At 44.9% G+C, this 8,422-nt stretch overlaps 1 long non-coding RNA gene across 24 annotated transcripts; it reads left to right on the top strand.

Annotated features, from left to right (window-relative positions):
* Window positions 1-268: 268 nt before the first annotated feature.
* Window positions 269-8,398, top strand: LOC119322900. 24 transcript variants are annotated; one of them, XR_005155934.1, is made up of 8 exons: window positions 269-924; window positions 1,024-1,173; window positions 1,817-1,967; window positions 2,312-2,410; window positions 2,556-2,648; window positions 3,512-4,342; window positions 4,719-7,850; window positions 7,931-8,398. It is a non-coding gene; the product is annotated as an uncharacterized LOC119322900 (long non-coding RNA). The 24 variants fall into 24 exon arrangements; XR_005155926.1 differs by adding an exon at window positions 2,165-2,224 and having other exon boundaries at window positions 2,312-2,648; XR_005155928.1 differs by having other exon boundaries at window positions 1,817-2,224.
* Window positions 8,399-8,422: the final 24 nt, after the last annotated feature.

Raw genomic sequence — 8,422 nt, 5'->3', positions numbered from 1 at the left:
GCGGAGGGACCTATAGGCGGCGCGCTGTAGGGGCCAGCCGCCAGGGGGAGGGGGTGTTCGTGGTTGTGGCGTCTGTGTTGAGGACGATGGAATTTGGATGTTTCGGGGCGAAATAATTAGCTGTGGATTTTCGCTCCCATAGCTCCCATCGCCCTATATATATATATGACTGGACTATTCTGTTACTAGTAACAAAATATTATTTTATTACCATCAATCCCTATAAAGGCGCGACGCGCGGACCATAGTAAACTTCCCGACCCGCCCCCAACCTACCCACCTCCTTCTGCCGGAGCCAGCCGTCGCGGGCGAGCGAGCGACGGCGGCAGCCGGAGCGAGGGAGCCCGCGGCACCGTGTCTGGCCGCCGACGGATCCACCTCCTTCCAATCTCTGATTCCCCGCACCCGTCGCCGCACTTCTCCTCATTTTCTCCCGACCAAGAGCGCCGGCGACCCTGCGCGCCGCCATCCCCGCGCCTCCTTCCTCCTCCTGGCACGTGCCCTGCCGTCCCCGCGCCTCCTTCCTCCTCCTGGCACCCGTGCCGCCGCCCTCGCAACTCCTTCCTCCTCTTAGCACGCGCGCCGCCGCCGCACCTCCTTGCTCCTCCTGCCATGCGCGCCGCCCCGACCTTCCCTGCCGCACTCTCCTCCCAGGCTCCTGTCGCCGCCCCGCCCACATCTCCACCAGCTCCGGCCACCGCCGCGCCCCCATCTCCCCCGGCTCCCACACCGTGCATCTCGTCCTGGTGGGGCTCCATAACCGGAGTACCGGACCACCCCAGGCCATTCAACGCCACCAACCCGGTCCGTTCATTGCAGCAACACCCAGGATCTGGCTACCACCATGTCGTTCCCACGGCGACGTTCGATGGAGCACCTCGTCTCTCTCTTGCTGCAGGGAGGCCCAGCTACTGCACTGTGGAGGTAAGATTCTTTCCTCTAGATTTCTTCCGGCGTCCAAAAATGTTATTTATTTTTTCCATGAAAAAATGAGGCACCTAATATGTCTCTTTGTTCTGCAAGTGAGCTGCAAAAAAATATATGGCAAATTAGGTAGAGATTAAACATCCCCCGGAGCGCATCATCGGCGTCCATGAGCGGGGCTCCCGTGGATGGCTGGATCCCGGCGGCGGCGTCGATAGCGTCTACGAGTGCGAGCACCCCACATCCGGCGTGAGCAGCTCCTGAAACTATTTCCTTAACATTGCTACAATTCTGCACTTATGGTTGAGTCCTACTAGTACTGATGAAATATAGAATTGAGTGAAAAATTTAGTTGATTCCTGAGACCCTGACTAGATTTCCTACAGATACAGTTCAGGGTTTAGGATGTTGTAAAACAATTGTATACTTCTAGTTGTTGCTTCCTGCCACCAATGAATTGTGCAAGTTCAAAGAGTGCCGCATGACAAAATCAAAAAGTATTGTATGGCAAGTTCAGAATTTTGGTATCGTGGAAAGTGTGATTTTTTGACAATATTTTGTACGATTCATTTGTTCGTCTTCAGAACATAGAAATATTAAGTCTACTTTTTTCTATGATGAAGGTACACATGAGCTCCACTAGAATTGGTAACTGGTGGAGATCATTCATGTTGATTACTTTTGACAAGAATAATAGTCCACTAGACAATTTGCTGAAGATTAGATAGGGGTGAGAAAACGAAAGGTTTAGAAGTGATGCTAAAAAACTGATAAATCAAATTTAACATTCTCTTATTTCTGTTCTATTATTTTCTTTTAGTTTTGGTGTCTGAATTTGTGGATATATGAGCAGGCCCCAATATTTATTTCTTCAATTCTCTTCTGTCGTCAGGTCGCAGCCTCTTCCTTCTGCAGGTCACCGCCTCCTGCTTCTGCAGGCCATGCCCCATTCCCCGATTCCCGCAGCAGACAGGCCGTTCACCGCTGGCACCATAGTCCGTTCACCGCCGACAACCGAGGCCGTTCAACGGCGCAACGACGAGGTCTGGCCTTCCCCCTTCCTCTTTACATGTATCTTTGTATTCTGTTTCAGTTCATCTACTTGTCGATCATAAGTTCGATTTCATCTGTGTTTCCATGTTATTCGTGTATAGTACAACGGGTATTTGTATTCAGTTCAGTTCATCTACTTGCCGATTGTAAGTCCAATTACATATGTTTTTCCATGTTCTTCATATAGTATGAGAAGATTTGTAGATGCACAGAGTTTGTAGACTGCCATGTTAAACAATGTCAACAGGTTGGACAGACTCCCTCTTTTGTGCATAGAGGTACCTCTTTTGTCAATTAATTTAAGGTGCTTTGCTATTACAATTTTTGTGCACAGGCAACAAGCAGAAAGGGAAAAAGAAGAGCATGATTGACATCAGTAGTCAAAAATAATAGAACATCAGTTCTAAAATTCCCCGCGCATCAGTACACCTATGTATTGCTTCTGCGATTTTCAAATATGGTTACAGTTGTTGCTTCGATTTTGCTGTTGATGTACATAGTTTGTGAAGAGAAGATTTTATAATTCATATTGCCGATGGAATGAATTACTAAAAGTTCAAAGTTGCTAATTTCTGCAGTTCTGGTTCTCTAGATTGGTCTTGGTACAGGATACATCTTAAGCTTGGTCTTCGTACAGGATACATCTTAAGCTGGAGTTCGTGGCTAAGCAGGTTTGACTATGTAAAGTTCAAGTTTTTTGTGTGTGATGCAGTATAGCTCAACTACATTTTGTTACCTCTTTACTTCTAAATTGCTGACTGGATGTTGAACTAATTCTCTTCCTTCTCCATCACTTACGTGGTTTCCTATTTGCTTGAGCTATTGTACTCATGTATATTTCAAAAATACTAAGAAACATGGCTATCAATTATCTTATATACAAAAGGTTTGGGACTTGATCTATTGCACTCATGTATATGTCTAAACAGGACCAAATTTTGCATGTTTTCTACTTGTATGTATGTGGTCGAACTATTTAGCTATTGAACCAAGTTCAAACTTTCTATGTGTGAAGGTTCAATCAAATTCATTTTCGTAGCTATGAGGTTGAGCCAATTTTCTCGGCTACTGAAGCCGATCATTTGATAGGGAACTCAAAAGAAATAGCATATATGAGCATACGGGAGTAGACGAAGCCGGTTCACCCGATCGTCTAACGTTTTCTTCCATCTCCAAAAATCTTCTTTTTGAGTTCTATTCTTTGTCACATGGTCACTGCTATCACCTCAGTGCCAAAGTGCCCAAAAGTTGTGATTGCTTTAGTCTAGGTTGTGCTTTAAATGAAAAAAGAATAGTGTTTTTTCTGTGCATTTACCCTGTCTAGGTGCTCTCACTTGTAACATGAAAAGTTCATGTACATTGACAGCGAATAAGTTTCAAGTATATATGAATAAAAATAAGTCCAGGAATATGGAATTTGATGCTTGCTGGGTGTATACGGGGGCACAAGTTGGTTCCTGTCATTGTCAGTTTGTGTATGTGTTTGTTGTTTCTCCGAAGTACAAGCAAATTTATTGTCATTGCTAAAATGCAGGTGCTCGCGGCCCCCATCTCTGATCGGATCCATCCTGGCTCCCCTGGTAGCCAACACGGCTTATGCGCTGGTGCTAGTGTGGATGGGCAGCAAGTTCAACTGGCCCCCGCTGGACCCGAGCGCGGCCGCCCCTCCGACTATGCCGAGTTCGTCAGTCCATCAGTTCGCCAGTGGGAACCGCAGGTCAGGACCCCATCTTCCACCTCGCCTACTCTCTACTACAAGAGCAGCACAGGGAGGAGCCATGCACTTTTTCTGTAGAATTTTGTATAATCTAGTTCGTATTTGGTCTACTTGTGTAATTCCATCAGTGAATAACGATTATGTACTGATGCTAGAAATGTAGGTCATTTGTGAATCATGCTTGTTTCAGCGGGGAACAGATCCATGGCCAACGGACAAGTTGTAAGCACATAGCAGTTCAAAAACTAATTTGATGTGTGATAGTGTACATGATTCGCCCCCCCCCCCCCTGCGGTTTTGGATTGTGTTGATTGTTCAGTTCCACAACATGCTCAGTAGCAGGTTGTTATGCTTGTGAAGGTTCAATATTTTTCAGATTTCTCTTTGGTGTGTGAGGACTAAAAGAATGCATTCTTTTTAGTTTTTTCCTATATTTGTTTGCAGAGAAAATGAGAAAACTAGACTAATGTTCAAGGTTATTGACCTTCTGACTTTAGATTCTGAACATCTTCTGTTACTTGCTACATACAAGGGGGAAACTGACTCTGAACATCTTGCGAGGCTCCCTGCTGGATGTCGGCGCTGGAGGGTAACGGACACCGTCGTCTCCCCGCGCCCATAGACTTCTCTTCTCTCCTTCAATGGAAGGTTGGTTTTCCTCTTAAACATTCACACAGAAGGAATGGAGCTACTTTGTACACATTGTTCACCGGCATCAGAACATGTTATACTAAGTATTAAGTTCAGGAACTATGTTCCAAACTGAAGCTCAGACAAGGACACAGGGATATATAGACAGAGCATTTTCAGTATATGTAAACTACAACATATTATATTGAATACCACTGATAGTTCTTCTGTATCAAAATGTACATTTTTTGTCTTTCAGTGTTGAGTCATGTTGTACTGTTTTGTCTAGCTACATATGATGTTACTTGTTGGAGAAGTAGAATTACTTAATTGCATGGTAATCCGCTATACCACCGAATCATCTTAGTTAAACAATTCTTCCTTTGTTTTATAGCTGTGAGGGAGAATTACTTGCATCTGAATTGGCTGATTGCATTGTTAAACTCCGGGATGTTGCACCCAGCACAAAGGCCCTGAAGATGGATGGCACGTAAGTTGGTTGGCTTGCTTGTAAGTTGGTTGGTTTGTAAACTCTGTAGATTTTTTTGCTTACAGATTGTCGGCATTATACTTGTACTAGGGCCGGAGTTCAAGTATTAATTCCAGGCAAGTTAAAAATATAAACCACGGCAAGTTCTTTGTTCATTTAGCAAAATAGGTCAACGATGTCAATTCCCTGTTTGTACCAGGGATGCTGTCTGTGTGCGCGGTGCCACTGTATTTTGACGAGCGACTCCGTCGTCGGGTAACCAGTCACAACCGTGTGTTCTTGCTAGTGCTCATACACGCATGGGTAAATATACTAGATGATCCTTTGGCTGGAGAGTACTACTTGCTTGAGGCATTGGTAGCTTGCTAATTAAACTTTGTTGGACGTAGTTGTATGGCCCGTCGCTCAAAAACCCGTGTGTAGTCTCAGTGGGCACACTCTGTTGCTATTGTTTTCTTCACTGTGTGGCTCATAATTTGTCAGTGCAGTTTGTATATGGGATCCTCAACCAGGACTGCAAGCAGAGCAGTAGAGCGACATCCTCGCCGTGTGCAACACGGCTTGTGCCGCTGGTGCTAGTGTGGATGAGTAACAAGTTCGACTACCAGTCCACACCAAGTTCAGGTATGTTGCTAGTGCACCAATGAGTAGCGCACCTTGTATATGGGATCCTGGCATAACATTGTTTTATTTTTAGCAACTACATTTACATTGCACAAAGAAAGCTAGATGTGTTGTAGCTTTAGAATTTGTGTTATATAATGAAATAAGTTTAGAGGTTTCCCCCAGCGCGCCGCAGCCGGCCCCCTCTCCCAGCGCACCTCCGCCGCCCCTGCCCCAGGGCGCCGCTGCCGAAACCCTGCCGGGCGCGCCGCCGTCGGCCCCCTGCCCCAGCACGCCACCGCCACGACCTCCCTTCCTCAGTGCGCCTCCGCCTAGCCCCTGCCTCCGCTAGAAACAAAAGTACAATTCCGCTAATTCCTGTAGTTCTGTGGTTAGCACAAACTGGTGGTTCATTTTGCTAATTCTTGCGGTCTACAATTTATTTATTTTTGCTAAAACTTGTATTTTTGGTTTGTCAGAAGATGGTGAACTGTGTGAGTACTTCCCTTGCTCTTTCTGCTACATCAAGGTCGAAAAAGCCCTTCATCTGCGGGAGGAACACTGCTTTGACATCTGCATCCACCTCCTCCCCAACTCCTGGCGCCGCTCGGCCCCCAACCTCCAACCTCACCGGGTCCTGGCGCCGCTCGGCCCCCAACCTCCAACCTCACCGGGTCCTGGCGCCACCCCGCCCCTACCTCCTCCGTGGATCACGGCGCCGCACGCCCCCCATTCTCCTCGGATCCCAACGATGCCTAGTCCCCAATCTCTCCGGCTCCAGGAGCCACCAACTGCCATCCTCTGCCAGCTCGGGTAGCCGCCTCCACCTGTTTCCTCCCGCGGGGCTGACGGTGCAAATATGGCCGACGTGCGGGGCAGTGAGACTCGCCGGGGTGGAGCTCCTCCGCCTCTAGACGTTGATCCATAGTTCATTGTCAGTACAGGTTTTGAAACTGCCCAGTACATGTTGGGGGACATTTCTGGAATCACGTATCCTTGCTAGCTCGTAGCTGTAATTTGGTTGCATAGCAGTACAGTTTAGTTGTCTCTGAAGTTTTGATTCATAGCAGTACAATTTAGTCCCAGCTGCCATGATTTTGCAAACCATTGTGCTCCCAAAAGATGGTGCTTTGTTGCAACAAGTTCTACGGAAAATGCAGTGAAAAGATAAATTGTGCTCCCACAAGTTCATCTGATATACTGTTGTTAATTCAATTTCTTTTATATACCTCTACACATGTTTGTTGAAATGCTCCCACAAGGAGCTAGACTTGTTTTTTGTTCATAGTTCTCATTTCTTAAAACAACTGATGTACTACTATCAAAATGGATGCTACGATAAAGATCACATCTCTAAATTGATGATTCAGCCATGTTTGCTTTTGTGTACTACTGAACTGACAATGTTACTGAACTTGTGTTCTCGCTGATTCTGAACTGTTGCTGGTAACATTTGTGATGCTCATCTACTTTTGGTTGGAAGTTTAATGAATCCATACATAGTTCAAATTTTAGGAAGTTAAAAGTTCAACGAGTGTCTTAGAGAAAACTTGGAAGTGTTGTCTATATAAAAAAGACAACAAAAATATGTGTTCTGCATTCAAAAGACAGAAACCTAAGATGTTCAGGAAAGAGTTCCAGAACATCCCCGGTCGCCGCATCCCTAGGAAGCCATGCGACAGCCACCACCACTGCGAGCCACCGGTGCAGCGTCCAACCAGCCCCATGCGCCTCCATCCCTCGAGCTCCCAGATGCGTTGTCGCAGACCCTTTGTTCCCCATCGCTGCCTCCTCCAACTCCTTTCATGGCTCTGGAAAATCACTGATCAGGTATGTTCAGTTCAGACCACACTAAAATGGCTGAATTATAGATAAATATTTGCATTGTCCTAAATTCTTCCACTCTCTGGAAACAAAGTCGCAGAATGGATGTGAACAGAGTATATTCCCATGGTTTTGCAAGAAATCATACAATAAGTGTACTGTTCACTATGTATTTTATCATCAGTCATAGAAAAAGTTCAATTTGTGTTATTGAAACAACTCAATTTATCGGTTTTATATAATATTACAAGTGATTCATAGGGATGTTGCAACAGTGCGACTCTGAGAGTTAGTAAGTTTGACAAAAAAACAACATAGGGCATGTCAGTTCGTGCGGAGAATACCAGTCTTTAAGTTTGTGAGTTTGTCAGTTCGCCGATGGGATCCGCAGGTCAGCCCCTCATCTTCCACAATTACTCTTTATTCTTTTATGAGTATTAATTCAACTACTGACTAAAATGTGTAGCTTGGACTGAAGTTTTAAAGATCTGATTTACTGCTTACCTGTCGCAGCCACCAGGCCATTTATAGCCGCCACCCTAGTCATTTGATCACTGCCAACCGAGTTTGTTCGACGATGGAGTGTTGAGGCCGTTCAAAGACGCAATGGTTAGAGTCTCTCTCTCTCCCTATTTTCTTCTACCTATATGAAATGTTTCCTGACTTTTCTTGGCTTTGCCTCTTCCTAGCCTCCAATTTTTTGATCTGGGGGACTGAACGAGTGCAATTCGTCGAGGCATTTGATGTTCTGACCGCTTAATATACATGGTTGGCAAGATGACTAATATTTATGTTCTCAATATATGAGAGAGTGGGATGTTCGTATGACTGTGGCTGGTTGGAGTGTATGGTCTTGTGGAGATCATGAATCTTATTTGCTTATGACACAATGTATATATATACTGCTAGAAGTTCTAGTACCTATATTGCTACCATTCGCAAATAAAAAATGTATCAGTTCATTATGTGTAGCACATGTTTAACACATATAATTACAAAATAGTTACTTCAACTATATAAGAGTTCAGCTTTTACTTGATTTTCAGTTCAAATTTTGCGTTATTTTTAGTATATCAACTTTAATGTGCAGAACATCGAGGAAAATCCTGAAAAAATTGTATGTGCACTCTATGTATTTTCTTATGTTTACAAGAATTCTGTTGACATGTATTTTGTTTTTT

Source organism: Triticum dicoccoides, chromosome 6B (genome assembly GCF_002162155.2).
Source record: "Triticum dicoccoides isolate Atlit2015 ecotype Zavitan chromosome 6B, WEW_v2.0, whole genome shotgun sequence".
In the NCBI taxonomy this organism is placed as follows: Eukaryota; Viridiplantae; Streptophyta; class Magnoliopsida; order Poales; family Poaceae; genus Triticum; species Triticum dicoccoides.
This window is presented reverse-complemented; position numbering and strand designations above follow the sequence as displayed.